Source organism: Camelus dromedarius, chromosome 25, assembly GCF_036321535.1.
Source record: "Camelus dromedarius isolate mCamDro1 chromosome 25, mCamDro1.pat, whole genome shotgun sequence".
NCBI classification, from domain to species: Eukaryota; Metazoa; Chordata; class Mammalia; order Artiodactyla; family Camelidae; genus Camelus; species Camelus dromedarius.
In genome coordinates, this window is record NC_087460.1 from 28178642 (window position 1) to 28204686 (window position 26045).

General features: G+C 39.5%; 1 long non-coding RNA gene across 1 annotated transcript; it reads left to right on the forward strand.

The window, feature by feature from the left end:
* Positions 1 to 25819, forward strand: LOC116151870 (uncharacterized). The gene is made up of 3 exons (XR_004135451.2): positions 1 to 547; positions 4311 to 4446; positions 25659 to 25819. It is a non-coding gene; the product is annotated as an uncharacterized LOC116151870 (long non-coding RNA).
* Positions 25820 to 26045: the final 226 nt, after the last annotated feature.

A 26045-nucleotide genomic window follows, 5' to 3' on the forward strand; every position in this document is an offset into this window, starting at 1 on the left:
AACATACTGAGGATTGGGCCCCTCAGAGTGGAAGTGACCTGGCTGAGGGTTAAGGCTGCAATCCCGGGGTGAGGGGATAATCTTGGAATAGGGGACCTGGGGTGAGGTATGAGGGGACAGCTTGTGGTGCAGGGTCCTTAGATTAGGACATAGTGGGGCAGAATGTGGCGGCGGGGACCTCAGTATAAGAAGGTGTTTCATCTTGGGGGTCCTGTCAGGGACCTGGCCTGGCCTGGGGTGGGGGGTCAATGACAGGGGTTTTGACAAGCAGGAGTGGGGTTGGGGGTGTGGCCTGGCCCAGGGCTGGTGTTGGTGGTTTCGCTTGGGCGCCAGGACCTGGTCTGTGGCGGGGTGGGGCGTTGGGAATGGGCCTCGCCCGGCGCTGCGGGCGGAGGGGGCGCGCGCAGGCCGCGCGGACGCCACTGCCCGCCCAGAGCTCGCGGAAGTTGTGCGGGAGCCGGGCTTTCCTGGACCAGCCACCCCCCGAGGAGGAACACGGCCTTGGATCTGGGCAGCCGCCTGCCGTCCCCTTCGCTGGCGCCTCTGGGTAGGTGAAGGGATGCTGGTGGGGGCACGCAGGTTGGGGAGCCGGCGGGGGAGGCGCACAGGTGGAAGTGCAGGGGTGAGGCCTGGGCCGCGTGGCTCGTTAGGACCCCGAGGCCGGTCTGGGGCCACCGCCATGGTTCGTTGTGCCCCCCCAAATTAGTAGCCACTGAACCCCGCACCTTCACCGCCACTCATAAGCGGGTTTGGGAAAGCGGTCGCAGCCCCAGGAGGTGGGAGGGCGCCGGCCGTGCCCGGAGCACCTCCGACTGACCCTCAGGCCAGGGTCCCCTGGCGCAGGTGGGCCTGCCTGATGAGTGGTGGCTGCCCCCGACCCTTCAATGTGCAGGCGACCTGGGGCGGAATAATGGGCGAGGCCCAGGTCTTTGGGAGCTTGTCAGCCTGCCTGAGATCAAAAGCCTTTGACAAGTCTACTTTTAGTCTTTTGAGGAATCTCCATACTGTTTTCCACAATGGCTGCACCAAACCACTTTCCCACCGGCAGTGTAGGAGGGTTCCTTTTCTCCACAGCCACTCCAGCATTTGTCATTTGTGGACTTTTGCATGATGGCCATTCTGACTGGTGTGAGGTGAGACCTCATTGTAGTTTTGATTTGCATTTCTTTGATAATTAATGATATTGAGCATTTTTTCATATGCCTATTGGGCATTTGCATGACTTCATTAGAGAATTGCTTGTTTAGTTCTACCCATTTTTGGATTGGATTGATTTTTTGTTATTCAGTTGTATGAGCTGTTTATATATTCTGGAAATTAAGCCCTTTTCAGTTTCATCTTTTGCAAATATTTTTTCTCATTTCATACGTTGTCTTTTTGTTTTGCTTATGGTTTCCTTTGCTGTGCAAAAGCTTATAAGTTCATTTGGGTCCCATTTGGTTTTTTTTGCTTTTATTTCTATTGCTTGGGTAGACTGCCCTAGGAGAATATTAATGAGGTATATGTCAAATAACATTTTGTCTATGCTTTCTTCTAAGAGGTTTATAGTGTTTTGTCTTATATTTAAGTCTTTAAGTCATTTTGAATTTATTTTTGTGTATGATGTGAGGAAGAATTCTAACTTCATTGATTTACATGCAGCTGTCCAGTTTTTGCTACATCATTTGCTGAAGAGACTGTCTTTTCTCCATTGTATGTTCTTGCCTCCTTTGTCAAAGATTAACTGACCAAAAATTTGTGAGTTTATTTCTGAGCTCCCTATTCTGTTCCATTGATCCATATGCCTGTTTTTGTACCAATACCTTGGATGACTGTAGCTCTGTAGTATTGTGTGAAATCTGGGAGGGTTATTCCTCCAGCTTCATTCTTTTTCTCCAGTAATCCTTTGGTAATTCTGGGTCTTTTTTGATTCCATATAAATTTTAGGATTATTTGTTGTAGTTTTGTGAAAAAAAAAAATCCTGGGTGATTTGAGAGGTTTCGCATTAAATCTGTTGATTGCTTTGGGTAGTATGGCCATTTTAACAATATTAATTCTTCCAGTCCAAGAACTTGGGATATCTTTCCATTTCTTTAAGTCCTCTCTAATTTCCTTAGTCAGTGTTTTGTAGTTCTCTACATATAAGTCTTTTGCTTTCTTGGTCAGATTTATTCCTAATTATTTTATTTATTGGATGCAATTTTAAAAGGTATTATTAGTTTCATGTAAAGAAATGCCACTGATTTCTGTATGTTGATGTACCCTGCTACCTTGCTGAATTCTTTTATTAGCTCTAGTAGTTTCTGTGTGGCGCCTTTAGGATTCTCTATATGTAGTATCATGTCATCTACATATAATGACAATTTTACCTCTTCTCTTCTAATTTGGATCCCTTTTATTTCTTTTTGTTGTCTGATTGCTATGGCTAGGAATGCTAATACTATATTGAATAGAAGTGATGAGAGTGGGCATCCTTGTCGTGTTCCAGATTTTAGCAAAAAGGCTTTAAGCTCCTCGTGGCAGAGTATTATATTAATATGTGGGGGCACACTCAGGGATTAATAGGTTGTAAGGCTGCGATGCAAAAACTGCTGCTCTGTGTCTTGCTGAAAACAGTGAGACAAGCCTTGCTTATTTTCGGTGTAGCTTGTTATCTATAGGGCTGCTTCTGCTTCTTGGGAAACCATTGCATCATTCCCTTGCTGAAAACAGCAGGGCATTCTTCTCTTCTCTAGTTAGATCTTGAACTTTATGGGGTCTTTGTGCCTGCCTGGTTTCCGTTATCAGTTGTACACTCCCTGAACCTTGTAAACTTCTCCCTGAAAATGTAGATTAAGACGAGTGTTTCTATTTTTCACAAAACTGCTGACCTGCATTCCTGCACACGCCCTGCCCCTTGCACATCCCTGTGCCGTGCTTTGTCTTAATCCTTTGTTTGACTATTCTCAATAAATACGAAAGCTGCAGAGGGGCCCTGGGAGTTGGAGTTGATCTCTGGCTCCCTCTTACTCTCTTGACTTGCTGAAGTGTTGAGTAATTCATTCTTCTGCGGTGGGTCTTTCCCGGAAAAAGCCCACAAGCGGTGACCCCGACGTGACAGTCTTGAGCAGCAGAACCAACACGCTGAGGGAGGAGAAAGCATTTTGGGCTGAAAACTGCCTCCCGGTAAGGGACAGCAGCCCCTGCCTGGAGCAGATGCCACAGTGGCCAGCATTCAGTGTGAGCTATCTTTCTCTTTTCTCACTTCCTCTTTTAAGATGGACCAGCAAGTGACTAAAAAACAACTTCTTTACCTCAGGATATTACAGCAACTCTTAAAAGCAGCCCAGTGTTCCATTCCTGAGGAACAACTAGTTAAACTACTGCAAGTCGTATGGGATTTCTGTCCTTGTTTCCTGCCCAGGGAACAATCGATTTAAAATTATGGGAGCAAGTAGGGAAAAACTTAAAAAGAAAATATGAACAAGGAGAAAGTGTGCCCGCATTTGTTCTTGTCACCTGGAGCTCAGTCCGAGTCGCATTGTGCCTTGAGGGAACAAGAAGATGCCCCCCTGCCGCGTCTGCCCCCTCGGCCTGCCTTTTACAGATGGTGAGCCTGCCTTTCCCCCACCGCCTGAGAACTCTCAGAAGTGTGTGGGCCCAGAAAAGCCCTCTGTCATACAGCAGTGTCTTAGAGAAGGCTTAGCCCTTGGAGAACCACATGCTGTCCCTGTCACCCCTGTGCAAGGGCCACCCCCCAGACAAGATGCTCTTCTTTTTCAAGTTTTCAAAGAACTGCAGCACAGCATCGAAGGGAACGGGCTACAGTGCCCTGTACTAAGGGCATCACTGGGGTAATAGGGTGTGAACGAAAATACTGCAATGTTAGTGAAAATACTGCAACCATATCAGTAAACAAAGAATGCTGAAACCAGGTTATCAGTGGCTGCCGCCAACCCCCAATGGGGACGGGCCTGCAGCCCAGCCTCTGCAGTCACTCACAATGGTACCTTCTGAGTGGACTCAGAATAACAAAGGATGGGACACTGGCCCTGGATAGCTCGGTGCTTGTCAAAGGAATGAATTCAGTGAGACCAAATGTTTGCTTCCTCCCATACATAGAAAAGCACTAAATTCTTTAACTTGAGATGCCTGGCTTTCTTTAGATAACAGGTAATCTTTTATTGTTCCTACTACCTGGTCTTTCTTGTAAAGCTCCTATATATCCTAGCTCCTCCCCAACCTCTTCAGAGCAGTCCCTCAGAGCGATCTGACAGGCTGTCATCCCGGCTCGAGTCCTCCCGCCAAATAAAACATAACTCTTAACTTTTAGGCTGTGCATTTATTTCAGTCGACAGTTTTGGCGACCACAAAGGGACCCAGAGCAGACTTCTCCTTCACCTGAGCTCTACAAGGAGCTGGAGCCTTGGTAAAAGCAGTGGCCCTTTGTGCCCACCCGTCTCCTCGGGGAGTCTAGATGAATTTGGGTGAGTCTCTCCTGGTTCTCAGATCTCCCATATTGGTTCATGATCCTGAGTTTTATTTGGTGGTGTATCCAGGTTCCTGGCCCTCCAGTTGAAAGATACTGGGGGGAAATACCTACCCAGTGGAGATGTCCCAGGTGGGGCCCGGTTGAAAGATACTGGGGTCTGGACTGAGTGGTTAGGTAAGAGGCTGGTCTAATGCTTTCCTCAATTTGGCTACCTCCATTGAATTTGTCAGGATAAAAGTAAAATCTTATGAGGAAACTTTCAACTCCAAAAATGGGACCCTCCTCCTTGCTGGCAACAGCTTTCTCAGGTGACTGAGAAACTTGCAGGAGTGGTAGAGGCAAAGACCTTATGCCGTGCAGTTGTCCCTGCGGGAAAACCTACTAGCGATTTTATTCTCACAATCAGACCTTAGAATGGGAAATAAAACTTTCAAAACAAAAGAAAAAGAAATGACAGATTGTCAGCCTCCAATTAATACCCCAGCCAGGTTTATGTACGTACAAAACTTTCAACTTTAATTGAGAATTAAAAAAAAATCTCACTCTGAAAATAACTAGTCAGGCCTGATAAAAACATTTTTTTTTAATTCTGACCTTATAAAAATAAAAGCCCCTTTAGAGGGAACTTGGATTTCTCTTACTGTGTCCTTGAAATGTAAATGTTTCATCTTTCTCTGGGTGTTTATTGTGTATGTATGTATATATATGTGTTTCCTTTTTTTTTTTTTTAAGGAAAACTTGGACTCTGCCATGCAAAGGTACAAGTATTATGTAAACATGGCGGCCAAGCAAATAAATTGGGATTCTCAACAATCCTTTGATTGTACCAATTCTCAGGCATTTTGCCAACTTAACCTTTGTTGCATCAGCCTGGACCACAAAGGCCTTTACTTTTTGGGGAGTAAAATTTTGAATTTTATTTAGACAACACCCCCTCTTATGTCGAAAAGCCTCTTCATCTTATTGGTTTAAAATCACTATATATATATATTAATTGATGGCCATATGACGGATCCTTTAATTTAGAAAAACTTCTAACTTGGTGAAAGTTAAGAGAGTTCTCATTATAAACATCTGTTTTATTGGTACCTATTAAAATCAATCAAGTTTAAAGGTGGGAAAATATATCTAATGGTTAACCTAAGAACTTAGTTAAAAAAAAACCAGTTTATAAAGCTACATTTGTGTTTTCCCTTTCCCTTCAATGGGTTTTAGGGATGCTAATAAAAACATTAGAATAATTCATGTTAATTAGGTTGAGTAACTGAAAAAAGGAATGTAAAAATGTCAAAAATTTTTTTTCTTAACAAAAAAAAAAAAAAAAATAAGGGACTTATCCCAAATGAATAAATGTTTTTAAATGTTTATTTTGAATGGGATAAATAAAATGGACATTTTTGGATTTAGATACAAGGTTTTGATATTACGCTATGTAAAGTTAGTAAAAGGCCAAGGGGATGACCTACTGGTCCCCAACATTAAAATGCAAACAAGTCCGCTTTATTTACCCCAGTGTAAAATATATATACTTATAGGGGTGGAAAAAATATATATAGACTGAGATATTAGATTAATGATTGGGGCAACAGACCAATCAATCAAATTAAAAATTGATAAGGGCCTAAGTCCTTTGGCTCAAACTTGGGGTTCCCAGAGACTTTTATATAAAATTAGATAAAGTGGAGAAGAAATTAAAGAAAAAGGCTTCTGGCACTCCTTCTAAAATTAAAATTATTGATTAAACCTAATGAATATTAAAATTCAAGGTATAAGAGTTAATACAATTAAGATAAAATTTGTAAAATTGGTATATTTAAATGGGCTTTATATAAACCTCTTTTGCTTAATTATGTTGTGGGATAGATATGTTTCAATGGAAAAATGCTTCGCCTCTTGGTATTATAAGGCTTGGCACATATCTGTCCCTCAGAAAATATTAATTAAACAAACTAAAGGATACCAATAGTTAACCTGAGCCATCCAATATAAAGTAAAACTAAAAACTGATATTCAGGGGATAAAATAAATAAATAAATAAATAGATAGATAGATAGATAGATAGATAGATAGATAGATAGATAGATAGATAGATTAACCCCGGGGTTAACTTATAACTCAAGGAAAAGAGATATTACTAAATGCCTTAGGCATTTGCTTTAACATGGAACAATTTGTTTGGAGGTCTTCTCACTGATGCAGGAAAGCAAATGAAGGAGATACAATTGGACCTAGGTGACAGACCAGTTCTTTGGGGAACTGGAAGCAACTGTCTTTGTCTTGCAGATCAGAAACGTAAATACAGCAGACAATGACCTCAGACTGAGCCTAATTAGGTCAATGAGGCAAAATTTAAGGTGAAAGAAATTTTTGGCATTTTACAACTCAGAACTCTGATGGGTCCTTCAGACTGTCAAGGACAAATAGGAATCTTTAAAGTCTTTTTCATAAATAGTAAGCCTTACTTATTTGAGCAAATTCAACTTATTCCAACTGTTATTTATAAGCAATAAATTTATAAATACCCAACTCATAACTAAGTTTTAAAGTGAAGCTATGAGATATCTAGATTTGTCTGTTCATAAGTCTGTGTACACACTATAGATTTGAGATATCTCTACTGCTAAAAAATTTCCAAAATTAAATTTATAAAAGAGCTCTGTTTAATTCCAGCAGTGTAACATAATGTGCTTACAAATTAAATGTTTCTAAAATAAAAACTGAACAAACTGACTTTCAGGTTTACATGAACTGGAAAATATTCAATATTAAGTTAAAACCTGGTATTAAGTTCAGTTTAAGTTTGTTCTACTTAGTATAGATGTCTTTAGAGTCATCAATATTAAGTATAATACCTTTACTGTACCTAGGTTTAATGAAACTCAAATACGATCTTGTTATATCTGTTGCAGATTTGTCAGAAAAATAAAAAAAAATAAAAGTAATTTGGTGTGATAAAATTCTAAGTAAATTAAATGCAAATGAGATAAGCGCTTTCGGGTAAATACTTTTAAATATATTTTTAGACATATATGCTTAAGATAATCTCTATAAATATTTGGTATCTTAAAATTCTAGTGTTGTGCTAAATTAAGTTAAATAATGGGAGTTTATTAAATGCTAAGCCATTTTGAGATAAAATAAGATTGAAACATTAATTACTTAACACTCACTTCCTCTTACAGAGAAAATAATGTGTTTAGATATATTAATAAATTGTTGGTGCAGAATTCTTTTGACCTCCAGCTAAATCTGGGATGCTTTGTAGGGCCCCAAAACATCCCAAAGAGAGATTTTCATAGTGACCTGTAATTTTATCTGACCAAATGTTTTGAAACTTAACAAGCTTCCCAAATATCAAATTTTAATCAGAACTCTTTTGATTTCCAACTAAATCTGGAATGATTCAGAGGGCCCCTGAAACATCCCAAAGAGAGATTTTAAACTAGTAAGTTTCATATGGTATGTTAAATAACATGGGAAATATTGCCCAATTAATAATAAATCTTCCTAGGTTATACTGTATGAGCAAACATGATTAATATAGATAATCTAGAAGTTATATGGAATCCCTAAAAATCTGGTATGTCTGAAATGTTACTAGTCATAGTTCTGGTCATTGTGACCCGATCTCTTTATTGATTGCAGAGTAACTAGGTGTTTAACCATGCTATTAAGTATTTTGTTATTTATAGATAGTTATGGTTTTATTCTGATGTTTTTGCAAAATGCTTTCTCTTCAAGGAGATTTACTGGTTTATAATAAATTAATTTCAAATTATAGCACTGATCTAAACTGGGTAAGAAATTTTAAAGATCTGATGAAAACTCTGATTTCATAAAAATGTTAACAACAAAAAAAAGGATTAGTTACATGGGACTAAGTAAACTGTTGAGTATGGTTATAATTTTTGGTTTTGTCTAAAATATTACTGGCTTTTAATCTGTGTTCCCCAGATATAAACAAACCTTTGTCCTTAAGCTAATTATGACTCAGCAATTCGGTAAATTATACTTATGTAAGCAGACTTGGAACAGTTATCTTTCCTCTATCTGATCCCTCCAGAGACTAGAAACTCTTAGGTCCCCAGTGGCTCTATCAGATAAATCAGGAAAATCACCTCCTAATAGGTATAGGAATCTCAAGGCATTTTGAGGACCTTAAAGAGAAGAGAATTCACCTAAATCTGTAAGGCAAAAATATATGACAAGCCCTTGATGTGGCTTTCCTGGCCTTAGAAAACCTTATTAAAATTCTAGCTCTGAAAGTCCTTATTAAAATTTCCAACACAGCCAATTTAAAAGAGCCTACATGATCAAATAATCAGACAACTTATAAACAAATTAATCTTGATTTGGCTATATTTTATAAAATGAGGGAACTTTAGAGGGAAAAAGATTATATTTTAGTGGGTATTAAACTCTAGTTTTGTTGATCGAGGTCTATATTTTACTAAGGCTCAATTCCCAGGTCATTCCTTGCTGTTATGTTACATTGCTGCAATGTTTAATTGAAATATTAAAAGGACACTCTAGGTTTGTTTCTTAAGCTCAGTAATCTATTCTTCACTGAATATCCGATGTCCCATGACCTGCAACCAGGGGATTACACATACAGGAATAGACATAATTTATAGAACTCTCTCAAACCTGAATGGAAGGACACTTTATCAGGTACTCTTAACTAGACCATGCACAGTGAAAGCTAAAGGAAATTGACTTTTGGATAAATTTTCAATCAGAAAGAGCCCTTGCATTGAACTGACCTATAGAGTAGTGCTCATCTCAAATCAATGCTCAAATGGAGAAGAAGCTACCAGGCCAGGATGAGAAGAAGATGACATCTGAGGTAGACAGCTGACCTGAGACCCCAGACCAGGCCTGTTTATCAATTACTCTGATAATTGCTCTTACCTTTGATTATGAACTAATCCAATTGTTAGGTTTATGGTCAATTACCTATATCTTGTACTTTTGTGTTATCTTGACAGGTTTCCCTACTCCAAGGTTCTAACTAGATAGCCCTCAGAAATGTATTTTAAAAGAGAAATTATAATTCTATTTAGGCCACTATTGACATTACAATTTGGGAGACCTCACCTGGCCAATTAATAATACCTGCTCTGAGCCTGACCATAAGTATGAATTTTCTTATAAGATCACTGAAGCTCAATCAAGACAACAAGCAAGATTTCCACCAAAGAATATAACCTCCTTTAAATATGAAAAGGATTTATATAGTTAACACCAGGATATGGACATTTAAGTTTAAAGGCTCTCTTATGTTGGAAAAATTAAACTGTACTAAAGATAACCAACCTAATAACACTATGGAATTTGGCTGGGAGACTTATGAACAATGCCTGTATAACATCTTCTTTAAAGATAAGGATTGGTACAGAACAGACTAAGTCAGATGACCTGAGGATACACTGAGCTTCATCTAATGGAAGTTTTTCAATTAAATTCTTATGACTTTAGTAACACTGCTATTTGTATTTTGTCTGTTTTACAAAATTGTTTCTGCATTACCAAATGTGTAACTAGGCCTCCAACAAGACAGATGATGGCTAAACATCTTGAATAAATAGATAAAATTTATAACTCTGCATAGAATAATTGTAATAGTGTGATTCTAGGTATGTTTATCAATTACTTTGATAATTGCTCTTACAATGAGGGGTAACAATTTCCTGGATCATAATAGACTAGTAAGACAGATGATCCAGAGAATTTTTGAGTATCAACAGGGCCAGATCCAAAAATTAACACTTGAGTGACATGTCAACACTATCTTCCGCCTGATCTAGGAATGAGTCTTCCTAGCACCATGGGACAAAATTGGTCATGAAATGTCTCCCAAAATATTGGTTAAATTTAGGACCCATGGTGAGCACTGTAAATGAAAAACACTGCAAACCATATCAGTAAACAAAGAATGCTGAAGCCATGAAGTCATCAGTGGCTGCCGCCACCCTCCAGTGAAGAAAAGCCTGCAGCCCAGCCTCTGCAGCCACTCACAATGGTGCACTCTGAGGGGACTCAGAATAATAAGGAACAGGATACTGGCCCTAGATAGCTAGATGCTTGTCAAAGGAATGAATTCAATGAACCCAAATATTTGCTTCCTCCCGTACATAGAAAAGCACTAAATTCTTTAACTTGAGATGCCTGATTCTCTTTAGGTAACAAGTAATCTTTTATTGTTCCAAATACCTGATCTTTGTTGTAAACCTCCTATGTATCCTAGCTCCTCCCCTACCTCTTCAGAACAACCCCACAGAGTGTTCTGAGAGGCTGTCATCTGGGCTCCAGTCCTCCCACCAAATAAAACATAACTCAATGTTTAGGCTGCACATTTATTTCAGTCAGCATAGGAAAATTTAATTCCATGAGGAAGGGAATTGTATTCCCACAAATTCTCAATTTTGATGATAATGGATAAATTTATGTCTTGCTAAAGGCCTCAGGACTATACATGATTCCATCTGGAACCCAAATAGCACTAACTCAGAAAGTTATTCTAAGGCTGATGCTGACAAAACTTCTTTAAGATGGCACAAGGCTGCCCTTTACTGGACACAAATTTTAAATTCACAAAAACCCTTATTGACTGTTTCCATAAAACAAAAAATTATTCCATGGCCTTGTAGAGACAGGAGCAGAAGTTTCCGTAATAGCCCTACATGAGTGGCCTGAAAAATGGGTAAAAGTGACTAGTCATATGGCTGTGACAGGAGGAGGAGGCACTCACAAGCTGATGCAAAGTAAAAAAAAACAAAAACAAAAACAAACTCTAAAATGTATTGGCCCAGAAGGACAAGCTGGGCGTATTCAGCCATTTATTCTCCCTATTCCAGTCTCTCTGTGGGGAGGAGACCTGTTACAACAGTGGAAAGTCACAATTCAATCTTTGGGACCAGGCCACTGTTAACATACCTCCCCTTCCATTAGTCTGGAAATCTTCCACTCCTATTTGGGTCAAACAGTGGTCCCTTAAAGGGGGGAAACTTATTCAAGCTAAGCATTTAGTCCAGCAAGAGGCTGGACACAGTGAGCCACCTCCTCGTCCCTGGAACACTTCTGTCCTTACTACCCCACAAAGGCCAGGCAAGCGCGTTGCATGACCTCAGGGCTGTAAGTGCTATAATCCCACCCCTGGGAGCCCGGCAGCCAGGCCCCCCAGCCCTGCTGTTACTCCTGCAGATTGGCATGTCGTGGCTGTCGATCTTTAAGATTGTTCTTTCACTAGTCCACTGGCAAAATCAGAGCGAGAGCGTTTTGCTTTCTCTTTCCCTTCACCTGACAATCGGGCCCCTTTGTCTCACTGTCAGTGGCGAGTTCTGCCTCAGGGAATGACTAACAGCCCCGCTACTTGCGAGCTATGTGTTCACCAGGCCCTGCTGCCTGTGCACTCTGCTTTTCCCTCCTGCCTGGTTTATCATTATGTGGATGATGTTTTACTTGCAGCCCCTACACAATCCCAGCTTCTAACTAACTATCGATTTATGACGGATCCCCTTTCCAAACACGCACTCCAAATAGCACATGAAAAACTTCAGCTTCAAAGACCTAGGAATTATCAAGGTTACATCTTTTTTAATTGAACTATTCGATCTCAATCAGGAATCTTAGATACTACTCGCCTTCCTACTTTAAATGATTTTCAGAAATTTGGGGGAGATATAAATTATGTTCGACTCATTTTAGGCATTACTATGGGACAACTTTCTAATTTATTCAACATCCTTAGGGGAGATTCACCCTTAGAGCCCCCCTGAAAATGAACTCCAGAAGCTAAACAGGAAATAGCACTCATTAAAAGGGCATCCAAGACAGACAATTAGATAGGAGACAATTGGACCACCCAATTGATTTGTTCTTACCCCCCACCTTTTGGACCCGGACAGGATTATTGGGACAGCTTATTAGCGAAATTCAATGTATAAAATAGATATTAATTTCTCATTTCTTTAAAACAAACAAACAAAAAATCTTCTCTCGTATGCTCAGCAGGTTATCAATTTGTTATATAAGGGCCGATATCACTGTCAGCAATTGACTGGCTATGATCCAGACATGATTTATCAAAAAATATCCTTAAGGTTTCCAACAATTAGCCTCTTGATTTCTAATCTGCCATAGCTCACTTTACGGGAAATTTGTTTATTCTCTACCCTCTGATAAGTTGTTACAACAGCTAGCCCTTATCAATGTCATTTTGCCTCACAAGATTGTGACCACTCCTATTCACAAATCTGTCACTATCTTTATTGATGGCTCCGGAAAAACAACTAAGTCTGCATTTCCTGGACAAGGAAGGGCATAGATTGTTTTCTGCAGGGCAACCTCAACACAAAGAGCAGAACTTAAAGCTCCCATTATGGCATTGCAACAGCCTGTTAACTTGCTGATTCACAATACATGGTTTATGTCATACAAAATATAAAACAATCATCAATTAAGAAGTGAAGAGACTCCTCTCTCCTTTCCCTGTTTCTTACTTTGCAATCTCTAATAGATAAATGTAAACATCCCCTTTTTGTCATACACGTAGGGTCCCATACCAATCTACCTGGTCCCTTGACAGCCAGCAATGTTATGGCAGATCACTTTGTTGGTTTCAGCTTGGCTTTCAAAACAGCACAACAATCGCATAAATTCTTTCATCAAAACTATAAGTCTCTGGTTAAACAGTTTCACCCAATAATCCCTCAAGCAAAACAGATTATTTCAGCTTGTCCTGATTGCCAATTATTGGCTGGAGGACAGAAATCTTGGGGTGCCAATCCTCGGGGATTAGAACCCAATCAAATGTGGCAAACAGATATGACTCACTATCCTTTTGGTCGCTAAAATTATGTCCACGTTTCCATCGATGCCTTTTCTAAATATATCTCTGCTTCCACATACATTGGTGAAAAAACAAAACACGTTGTCACCTTCTTCATGCCTTTGCACACCTGGGCAAGCCACAACAAATAAAAACTGACAATGGACCCAGCTATACCTCTGCTAAATTTAAACTCTTGTCAAAACTGGGAAGTACAACAAGTTACAGAAATTCCTCTTAATCCCACTGGACAAGCCATTATAAAAGGTACTCATTCCACATTAAAGTCTATGATTAAAAACCAAAAGGGGAGTGGGGATACTCCCAGTAGGATCTTCACAGATAGGTTACACCGAGCAGTATAAACTAAATTTTTTAAACTGTGATGTTCAAGGCCTCACAGCAGCAGTTCACCATTTTGCTAAAACAGCTCTGTAAGAGCAGACGTTCTGGTAAAAATTATTACAGAGGAAAATCATTCATGGGAAGGGACTTTTAAATTAGTCACCCTGGGGTGAGGATCTGCTTGTATTCTTTTACCCACAGGGCTAGTTTGGCTACATGCTCGTCATGTCAAACTTCACCGCAGACTGGAAGAACATACCCTATGACCCCAACTTCCAGGAGGACAATCCTGTCCCTCAGATGGCCAGCCTTTCCCTACTAGACCCCCGACCAGAGACCTGCCCAAACACCCTTAAGGCGCCAGGTGTGACCTTGGGGCAATTTAAGAAACTCGATCAACAGACCAATGAAGTTATGCAATGTGTTGGAGTCCCCCCCCAGTCCAGAAAACTGGGCTTTAGCATGTCTGGTTGTGGTTTCTCAAAACTCAGTGAAGGTAATACCTCTCCTGCTTTTGCTTCTCTTCCTCTCTGTCACACAAGCGCCCCTATACTGGGCTCATATTGTAGATCCCTCTCTTTTCAGACCTATCTCCTGGTGGGGCGCCAATCCTCCTTTCAGCAGTAGTGACACCCCGTGGACTGGAAGAACCTGGCTCCCACCTCAAGGACCTCTACTAGATCAATGAGACTGGCTCAACTTAAATGAATCCATCTCCTTTGTCTCCCCTTTCCACCAGCCTGTTTTGTTAACATAGCCACACTCGATTGTCTTACTATCAAGCCTCATGCTTACTTACATTACACTCCTAAAGATGGATTTCATAAGATTAATTTGACTTTCATATTTACTGCAGCCATTGATACTGGAAGTCTCCCTGATCAGAATTGCCCTCCACCGTTGGAATGCTGTCATATGACAGAAGCCTGGACCCCAGAAAGTCAAAACTGTTTCTGGAAACCATGTCCCTCTCATTAAGCTACCATGAAAACTCTTTGCTAATTTCTCCCTTTTTGTTTGGGGTCCACAAAGTTATTTATCATCTGAACATTTGTCCACTGTCTTTTAATGAAACCAGTAATTCTAGCATCTCCTGGACTTATGAGGCTTTTCCGGCCCTATTCTAAGCATTCCCAGTGCTCACAGACACAGCCCCAGCACAGTAATCTACGCCATGTGGCTCTACACTTTGTGCCTCAACATATCTCATGGGAAGTACACACTCAAAAATGGCCTATATAAAGTTAACCTTACTTCTCATGTTTCTGATCACATTCTTTCTTGTACTCCACATCCTTATATTTTTACTATGTCTTACAAAAAAATCAATATTACTCTTCAAAAGAGATTTTACTTACTTCAAGTTCATACCCCTGTCTGGTATACCTCCTTCATTAGAACAACGAATATTACACATTTAGGTCTCTCACATGTGATTGTCCTGAAGGGACAGCCACAGGTCTGTTTCCAGTCAGTCTCACACGTCCCTGGGAAGGGGCTAGCGGCTTTACTAAACTAGCACAAACTATCTCTAAATGGAGACTTAAATGCTTTATTGGATGGCCCATAGCGTTCATCACCTCTGCCGCCGTCACTACCGCTGCAGCTTCTGTAGTGACTGTAAGCTGCTATGGGCGCGCGCCGTCTGTTCCACCCAATAGCCCATTGGGCAAGGTTTTGAATGGATGGTCTAATTATAGTTAGCTACCTATGACTAAGAAAACGATGGTATTTTACTGTAATACTGCTTGAGTAATGTACGCCTTAGGCTTGAGGGAACACTGGCCTGAAAATGGGTTATTAAATTACTACATCATTCTCCAGTTAGAACTGTTTTGCCAGAGAAAAGGTAAATGGGAAGAAGTACCATATATGCAAGCCTTTATGAAAGTCCATAATGAGGAAGGAAGGAAGCCAGGTACTAGATTGCTGGTTCAAAGACAAGTAGAGAAAGAATTTAAAAATGTACAGAGAAAGGTTACCAGACAAGTGAGGGAAGAAAGAAAACAGCAAGAACAAGCACCTTCCAATGTCATGGTCACCCAAGTTATCATAGACGAGGAAGATAATGACTGACAGGGCCCGGGGCTCTCAGCCATGTTAAAGACCCCCTGTAACAATTGCCACCCAAGAGCCTTGGGTACAGCTGACAGTGGGGTCTCAACTAGTGGGCTTTCTAGCAGATACTGGCAGAAACTTCTGTCCCAGTACCAACGACTCAACTGCTGTTACGACCTGTGGAATGCAAATTTTGAGAAGGGGAGTAAGTAACTTGGAAACAAATAGAAATCTTAAATGTCTTCTATAGAAGTCAGTAAAAATGTTTAGCTATCCAGTCAGGCAGCTTTGATTTGTTCCACCTGCCAAAAACTCAATTTGTATCCAACCTCTTCTAACTGATGAGTCTTACATCGTTGTACCTAATTCATGGCTAAAGGTTTAAAATGGGAATTATGAGGTCTCTGTGTTTGTGTGATTGTATGTACCTATATGTGTGCTGTATATATGTGGCATTGCCAAAATTAATTCATTAAAGAGCTCTATCCAATTGGCTTAAAGGAAATTAAATGCTTATATAAATACTCAGGAATATAAAAGAAACTGGCCAGAATGAAAATTGGGTTTATGTGATCTAAAAAATATTCCATACTGAATTAATACCTGGTCATTGAAGCTAGTTAAAGCTTATAGGTTTGATAAATATAGACATGTCTCAAGATTCATTAATGTTAAGCATAAAACTTCTATTGTAGTTAGGTTCAATAGAAATACATAAGAACTTGTCATATCTATTAAAATTTGTCAGCAAGAAAAACAACTCTGTATAATATATTTGTAAGTAACTTAAATACAAATGAGAAAGAGCTTTTCGGTAAACTCTTTAGGAATGAATATTTCAGGAATGTCTACTCAAATTGTTAGAGCAGGCAGATAGCTAAATATGATCAAAGAAAGGGGGACACAGACCAAATGGCAGGAATTAGGCAGAAAGGAGGGGCACAGGCCAAATGCAGGAAACCACACGTCATATGAGCAGCAGGGATCCTTGGGCAGAGAAAGAAAAGCTGAAATCTTTGTGCTGATAAGGGACCACAAATTTTGGCTTGGAGACCAACAAAGAAAGGTCAGAAAAGGCAGGAATTTCCAGTGCCCGAATGTAACCTTTTACTCATTATGCCCTCATTTCAATAAAATTAACCTTGCAGATCAGAAGTACCCACCATGCACCGACGCCATGACGCTTCCGATCCAGACTAAATAAGGCCAAAAATCCCTCCTCCCTTTGGGAAGGTGGAGTTGGGATGATAATCAGGGAGTACGACCCCAAACCCTTCCCTCCCCAATAAATATTCCGCCCATTCACTTTTACACCCTATGTAACTAACTTGCCAAAGAAACTCAGGGCAGCTGCTCACCTGAGCCTGCCCGCTCTCCCCTGAGGGTGTACTATCCATCCTTTAATAAATCCTCACTTTACCTTTTTAACCTCTAAGTCTTGTCTCTGAATTCTTTCCGGGACGGGACAAGAACCTGGAACACCAGTTGCACCTATCGGCGACAAAATGATCTCCCCATATATTTGGTAACTTGAAATTTTATAATGGTGCTAAATTAAGTTAAATGATGGAAGTTTATTAAATAGCCAGTTCATTTTCAGATAAAATAAGACATTGAAAGATTTATTGCTGAATATTGACTTCCTCTTACAGAGAAACCATAGATATTTAGCAATAAATATTAATAAATATGTGGTGCCACCCTGAAATATTCTCTACTGCTAAGGGAAATATCTCAGTATGCTAGGAAAGTAAGATGAATATTTTCATTAAAGAAGATATAAGAAATGGAATTATGTTTTGTTAATAAAAAAAAAGTGACTTTGTCCTAAAGCTAGTTGCGTCTGAATGGAAAAGAAAATATGGAACAAAATAATATGGATAGAGGAATTTGTGGAAGGTTTGTGAAAGAGGAAACCTGAGAAAATGGTTTTATACATGGTATGGATTGGCTAAGTTTAAAATGAATTTAGTCCAGAAAATTAATTCTAAAAGTAAGCGGGTACAAGTCTAGATTTAGTTCACTTTCTCTCTGTTGAGAGAACAAAGTTATCTTAAAATGTTAATTTGCTTTTAGTAACAGATTTTAAAGTTTCTTTTATCCCTTAAGTGATCTGTTCTGTATTTATCTTTGAAATATTTTATTGTTAATGAATAAGTAATATTTCAAAGTGACCTATATTTTTATTTGACCAAGTGTTTTGAAACTATAACAAGCTTCCCAAATATCAAATTTTAATCAGGCTTCTTTTGACCTCCAGCTAAATCTGGGATGCTTCAGAGGGCCCCTGAAACATCCGAAAGAGAGATTTTAAACTAGTAAGTTTCATGTGGTATGTTAAATAACATGGGAAGTATTGACCAATGAATAATAATTCTTCCTAGTTTATATTGTAAAAGAAAATATTAATATAGGTATTATAAAAATTATATGGAATCCCTAAAAATCTGGTATGTCTGAAATGTTACTAATCATAATTCTGCTTATTGTGACCAGGTCTGTTTACCAATTACAGTGTAAATAGCTGTTTAACCACGCTATTAAGTCTTCTGTCACTTATAGACAGTTATGGTTTTATTCTGATGCTTTTGCAAAATTGCTTTCTCTTCAAGGAGATTTACTGGTTTCTAATAAATTTCAAACTATAATACTGAACTAAACTGGGTAAGAAATTTTAAAATTCTGATGGAAACTCTGATTTCATAAAGCTGTTAACAACAACAAAAAGATTAGTTACATGGGGCTGAGTAAACTGATGAATATGTTTATAATTTTTGGTTTTGTCTAAAATATTACTGGCTTTTTAATCTGTGTTTTCCAGATATAAATAAACCCTTCTCCTTAATTAATTATGACACAGCAATTTGATAAATTATACCTATGTAAGCAGACTTGGAACAGTTATCTTTTCTCTCTATCTGGTCCCTCCAGAGACTTGAAACTTTTAAATTCCCAGTGGCTCTATCAGATAAATTAGGAAGATTACCTCCTAACAGGTGTAGGAACCTCAAGGCATTTTGAGGACCTTAAAGAGAAAATACTTCACTTAAATCTATAAGGCAAAATCTGTGACAAGCCCTTGACATGACTTTCCTGGCCTTAGGAGACCTTATTAAAATTCCAGCCACAGAATCCTTATTAAAAGTTCTGGCACAGCCAATTTAAAAGAGCCTATATGATTAAATAATCAGAGTTAATTTGTGGGCAAATTTTTCTTCATTTGGGTATATATGATAAAATTGAGGGTAACTTCAGAGAGAAAATGATTAGATTTTAGTGAATATTAAACTCTAGTTTTGTTAATTGAGGTCTATATTTACTAATACTCACTTCCTAGACCATTCCTTGCTGTTATGTTACATTGCTGCAGAGTTTAATTGAATTATTAAAAGAACACTCTAGGTTTGTTTGTGAGGCTCAGTAATTTATCCTTGGATGAAGATCCAATGCCTCATGACCTGCAAACAGGGGATTATACACACTGGAACAGACATGATTTAAAGAACTATCTTCAGCCTGAATGGAAGGACCCTTTATCAGGTACTCTTAACTAACACAGCAAAAGCTAAAGGAAATTGACTTTTGGATTAATTTCCAGTCCAAAAGAGCCCTTGCACTGCAATGGCCTATAGAGTAGTGCTAACCTTAAGTCAATGCTCAAATGGAGAAGCTAGCAGACCAGAAAGAGAAGAAGATGTCATCTGAGGTAGACAGCTGACCCAAGACACTGGACCAGGCCTATATACCAATTATTTTGATAATTGCTCTTACCTTTGATTATGAACTAATCCAATTGTTAGGTTTATGGTCAATTACCTATATCTAGTGCTTCTGTGTTATCTTGGTTGGTTTCCCTACTCCAAGGCTCTAACTAGATAGTCCTTAGAAAATTTAATCTAGGAAAAATAAAAGAAGAAATTATAGTTCTATGTAGGCCACTATTGACATTACAAAGTTGGAGCCCTCTCCTGGCTACTTAATAATACCTGATCTGAGCCTGGCCATACATATGAATTGTCTTATAATATCACTGAAGCTCAATCAAGGCAACAAACAAAATTTCAGCCAAAGAATATAACTTTCCTCAATTATGGAAAAGACTTGTATGGTTAATATCAGGATATGGACATGTAAGCTTAAAGGTTCTCTTATGTTTGGAAAAAATTTTAAAAATTGAACTATAGTATGGATAAGCAACCTAATAACACTAGGAAATTTGTCTAGGAGTCTTATGAACAATGCCTGTATAACATCTTCCCTAAAGATATGTATTGGTACAGAACAGATTAAGTCAGTTGACCTGGAGATACACTGAGCTGCACCTAATGAAAGTTCTTGTTTTAAATTCTTACTTATGACCTTACTAATGTTGCTAACTATATTATTTGTATTTTGCCTATTTTACAATATTGTTGTTTCTTGCATTACCAAATGTGTCAAAAGTGTGACTGAGCCTCTGATAAAACAATAAGGCAGCTTGAAACAGTAGACCAGATATATGTTTCTGCATGAGACCAATGATTGTAATGGTGCGACCCTAGATATAGGAAAAAGCAACAAGAGGGAATATTCTCCTGGACCATAACAGACTAGTAAGACAGGTGGTCCGGATAATTTTTGCTACTGTTAATAAGGCCTAGTCATGTAATAGCACATTGAGTGGCCTATCAACATAATCCTTGCATGGCATAGGAATAAGCAGTCCAAGCTCCGTGGGATGAAATGGTTGTGCCAAGCCATGGTCAAATGTATGATCATGCGGGCACTTGCCATCAGCCTCTACAAGGATTGGGTCACTTTGGCACTTGCCTTCTAACTCTGCTTGGATTAAATCATGAGCCACTGCAGCTGCTGACCTCCAACACACCCTTAAACTAGTTCAGGGTTAAGGTCAGGAATGAGGGACTCTGTGCTCTGGGAAAACTGGCTGAACAGACCTTCAAATAGCTAGATTTTTTTCAGGAAAAGATCTTATGAGCCCAAATTCTTGCATCTCATCATATCCAGAAAAGCACTAAAATCATTAATGGTGACATCTGCTTTGTCCACTAAGAAGAGAAATGCATTTGAAAATCAAAATGAAATAACTATAGTTCAGACATTCAACATAAAACTAGGTAAACATTGTAGATGTGATTTCAGGCAAGTTTCTGTATTGCTGAGAACTTGAGTTTTCTGAGCGATGTCAAAATTGGGATGCCACCGCCATTCTCAAAGCAGTGTCTGCTGGCAACTTGTAGCTACAACCTAATGGGCTTAACTTCTCCTCTTGTAATTATTGAGTTCCTAGATCCATACTGCCTGTTATGCTTTCACACCAGATGAGTCCAGGAGCATCACAACTGCCCTAGAGGACGTGAAGCAACAAATACATAATGTAGGGGATTCAGATGCATATGTGGGAGAAGTTACATCTCAAGTTAACACCTGATTTTCTGGCCTCTTTTCATGGACTTCAAGGTCTCAAATGCATTCTTTAGGGAATTTTACAGTTTCTGTTTTCACTTCTGTTAATGAAAGTTTATATATACACATATATATAGTACATATATATTTAGACTAACAGTTTTCTGATGTCTAATGTGCAGGAAACAAACAGCTAAGGCTCTTTCTGAATCCCCAGCCATATGGCAAGATCAGGCTGGCTTGTTCCATTTCAAGGACCCCCCCAAAAAACACCCCCATTCAGCAGGAAGCAGCCAGATGAACACGACGTCCATCTCCCTATTTCCATAGGAATGGAATGAGAAACCTACAGTGGGGATTTTGAAGTACAATTAATAAAATGGCCACACTTAGGCTAACAGATTGCTTCTTCTCATACACACCCTTAAAACGGTAAACTGACCTGATTAACTGGTTGCTACTCACGGTTCCAGGCCTATTGTTAAAACTGAAGCTATTGATTTTACACTTTCTACTTTATTTCGGTAATCAAAAGCTATAATAACACTTGGTCTCCAGGGAGAAGGTCACAGGACTTAACCTTATAAAATAGCCTGAGTTACCAAGAAGATCACAACTTGGGTGATTCTAATGAAGAGATGGATAGAGTGACAAACACTGGCGGAAAATGAGCTTTTGTATATTTGCCATCATTATCTTTACATTTTGATATAGTCACTGAGGTCATTGTAGTGTTTTAACATGAAAAATGAGGTAAATAAATTAGAAGAAATCAATCATTTGATTTAAATGTAAATTAAATCACATTGTGAAATTGTTGCAAATTCCTTCTCTGTTGCAATGTGTAAATTGTTTATATTTTATAGAGTAGCAAATTTCTTAAAATTTCAAAAGAACAAATACTTTTTGAACACCTACATACACACTAGATATAAGATATGTATGACTTAAACATAATAGGACATCTATCTGTGTCAACATTCATATATATAACTGCATAAATCAAAGTGGAGTTTTCTCACCCTGTTCCTCAGGCTTATACCCTGCAGGTAACCAGAATTGATGTATGGTACAAATCCTTTTGTTTTTTTTTTTTTTTTAAACAGAACTAAAATTGTAATCCAGGTTAATGTGCTCCAAATTCTGTTATATCAGGTTATAAAACAGATTTTGAAGGTCACATTGATCTTAAAGTTTACAGATTGCCTCTGTTCTCCACATGTTACCAAAGTACTTCCTTCGATTTCAATAAAGACAGATTGCAGGAATGTGTCAGTTCTGCGTGAGTCTTTGCTGTAGCGGGTGTAACCAGCAGCACACAGATACTCCTGGTGTCATGGCCCATGTCTCCAGAATAACATGATATCAAGCCCAGATGCCCTCCCTGTTCAGATCAGCCTCTGTGCCAGTCCCCCATGAAGAGGAACTGTCTCCTGAGGCAGCTCAGACAGCTCTGATTGCTAGAAAGTTCCATGTGGTGCCCTTTAAATTTAACTTGTCCAGAGTAAAACTCACTAATTTGAGCCTTCAGAAAGGGACAGCTCACTTGATCTTTGTTAACAAAGGACTTACACCAGCAAATTGTCAGGACTCTCAGCCAATAAAGGCCATTCAGGCTAATGTTACTAGCTTCCTCCAAAGAGGGCTCAGTACACGGAAGTTTCTTTAACCATGTGCTTCTAGATGCAGAGATGGGCTCTTAGGTGTAAGGGTTGTAATTCTGTGACACTGTGTTGTGAAAGGTGCACCTCTTATGGACTTCAACAACAGCATGAGTTAATTGTATAAAACTCATAAATGAGTGAATGACTAAGATCACATTCCTAGAACTCCTGAAAATTGCTGGGAAGACCCGAATGCCTGAAGCTCTGGGACAGTCATCTGCCCCCACCCATTGCCTCAGGCACTGTGCTTTGGGTGGGTGGCCTTCCCTGCTGTGTTCTAGAAATAATGCAAAGTGTTGTTTAAATATTCTGGAATTTAGCTTTTATCCAGATAAGATGGCCTGGATATACAAGGAGTTACAGTTTAACTTATAGGAGATGTTCAAAGCACAGGAATGTGGATATGCAGACCTAAAGGAAGCCAGTGGTCTGGGCACAGGCCCCCTGTGCTGTGTTTGGGAGAATCAAGGGATCCATATTATTTGTTGAAGTGTTCTGAGTTGGTTTCCCACGTTTTGTTTGTAGTGACATTGAGGGGGCTGTGTTTGGATCCTGGCTTTATTTTGTAACCTCAACTTCATGGTTTTTGACTCAACAATGTTTGTGCTTGCAGTGGGTTTATTTTGACAGTACCTCTGGTCCCTGGGGTACAGGCTCATCCTGTGTTAGCAGTACCTGCCCCAGCCATTGCCACGTGGACACTCAGGGTTTCCATTCCTGAAGTCTCCACAGCTCAAGCTTATTTGACCTGCTTTGAAAAGGTGTGCATATATACATTTTTAAGATTCTTCAATATCCCCATAAAGAAGGAGGACTTTAATTTCTACTGGGTAGAGTTTTTATTTTCTTTCACTGCGGCCCTGTGCGCCTGTGAAACGTGCACTGTTTCATGCCACGCCCCTTCATGCAACCCCCACGCCCCACCGTACCTCTGGTAGAGTGTTCTTTAGTAGGTGTTCTGTGGTTTTACATCAGTTTTTAATATTGGTGCATGGTGGATCCAGAGGTCCTGGTGATTGCCTGTATGTTTATCTCATGAGCCTCATTGTTGCTGAAAGATCAGCTCCCATCCCTCATGAGCCAAATGACACAGAGACAGGGTCTTGGAGCTTACAAGAAAGGAGGCAGCTTTATTACTCATCCAGGCAAAGGAAACTCACAGCAGGCTAATCCCTTCAAAACTGTATGCCCACCTTGGCGATGGGGCAGGGTAATTATATAGCCATAGCTTAAACAACAAAGCATTCATAACAACCGACAGAATCATGTTCTCATCAGAAGACTCAGAATGGCGTCATGATGCCTCCAGGCCACCAATTCTATAGAGGATAGTGTTTAGATCACTTTATCTCTTTAGCATGCAAGGTGTGGCCTTCTTGGTAATTCAGGCTATTTTGTAAGATTACAGTCCTTTGACTTTCTCCCTGGAGAAGGACTCAGTGACCAAGCATGATTATGACTTTCTATTACTGGAATAAAATAGAAACAGTAAGATCAATGGCTGTAGTTTTAACACTGGGCCTGGAACTGTGGGTAGCAACTGGTCGGTCATGTTCATTAACCATTCTAAGGGCAAGCATCAGAATAAGCAGTCTGTTAACCTAAGTGCGACCATTTTATTATTCCTCCTTCATCATGATTCATTGAGAATGGAAGGTAGGGACTTCCGGGCTTCTTGACACAGTCTTGTTTTCAAGGTGACATCTAAAATTAGGCTTATCCCACCCATCTCCTTGGCCCCTCCCAGGCCCTAACCCTAACCCTGCAACCACTGAGTCTGTCCTTGGGGCTCTTGCAGAGCTCTCCCAAAGACAAATTCAGAGTCTCTACATTTTCAAGTTTTGCTGCTAATTACTTCTGGAAAAAAACAGAAAGTACATTTCATTTTTTTGTTGTTCTTGTTTTCCAGAGTAGTAAATTTACAAAGCATAAGAAAATGTTTACAGAAGCCTAAAGTTCAGGATTCTTTTTATAAAATGTATTTTAAAATTCCTAAGGTAATACATATTTTGTGTGAAAACATAAGCAATACTGAAATATATGGAGTAAAAAGTTTCTCTGAAGACCTTAATCTGCTGGCTGGAGTGTTTGCACATTAAATTTTGATAGATACTAACAATGGATGCTTTCCAAGGTGTACCCTTTACACACCACCACCACCAGCAGCTTTTGAAGTCTTCCCAGCAGTGTTCCCAACACTGGGAACATCTTTGCAAATGTTTACCAGTTTGATAGGTGCGAAAATAGCATTTCACTTCATTTGCATTTCTCTGAGTATAATAGAGTTGAGTATATTTTACTGTTTTTTTGTTTGGCTTTACTCTGAAACAGGACACAAAAGTCATCTTATACTGGGAAGGTGTGAGGTGCTGTTACAGAATCCAACCTCGTTCTGCTCACCACACGACAGACCAATAAATCAGTAGATGAGGTGTTGGAGCAAGGAATAGCTACTTTATTTGGGAAGCCGGCAGACTGAGAAGATGACAGACTAATGTCCTGGAGAACTTCTTCCCCAATCAGAATTCAGGCTCCTTTTATACTTGAAAGAGGAAGGGGTGTGATTGGTTGTTACAAACTTCTTGGTGTAGGAATTATTTGTTCTTGGAATCCTTTGTTCTTGCAGCTCTCCACATGATTCATGTCATTGTGCCCCTGTAAATCCTGCAACAAAACAAACATGATTTTCTATTCTGCAACTTATCTTTATATGAGTTCAAAAGTGTTAATATCCTTAAAGGTCAGAGTCTTGGGAATAGGCTGTCTTGTATATTTCAGGCTAAAGGCAACATTCTTTTACAAAAGGTTCTGAGCTAGCAAGACTAAGCCTAGAAAACAGGGCACAGGGTTAAAGCCAAAGGAACAGATCTAGCATGGAGTCAGTTTTGTTCTTTTCTATTACAGTGCCTTTGGTGAGAGATAAGAGGATGTTTCTGGGCAGGTCCTCCTCTGCCCCTGGCAGGGATTCAGCAAGAACCCTGCCAGATTCACCATGACTGTGGATGGAACTGCTCTCCAGCAGAGAAAGTAACAATTATTCATGATTAAAATTACTTGTCAAAATATCTTAAATTGCCTGTTAACTATACTGTGTAGGGTGCGGGGAACTTCTCACTTGCCCATCAATGATCAGACTCCCCAGATACAAGCGACCAGCGTTGCAGAGCGTTCCAAGATGGCCTCGCCAAAACCGCTTTGCACTTTGCTCTTGAGCCTTGGGCTCCGAAAAAGTACACTTTCAAAGCTCTGGTTCCTCTTCCCTTTTCTGCCGCACGAATGAACACAGCTCTG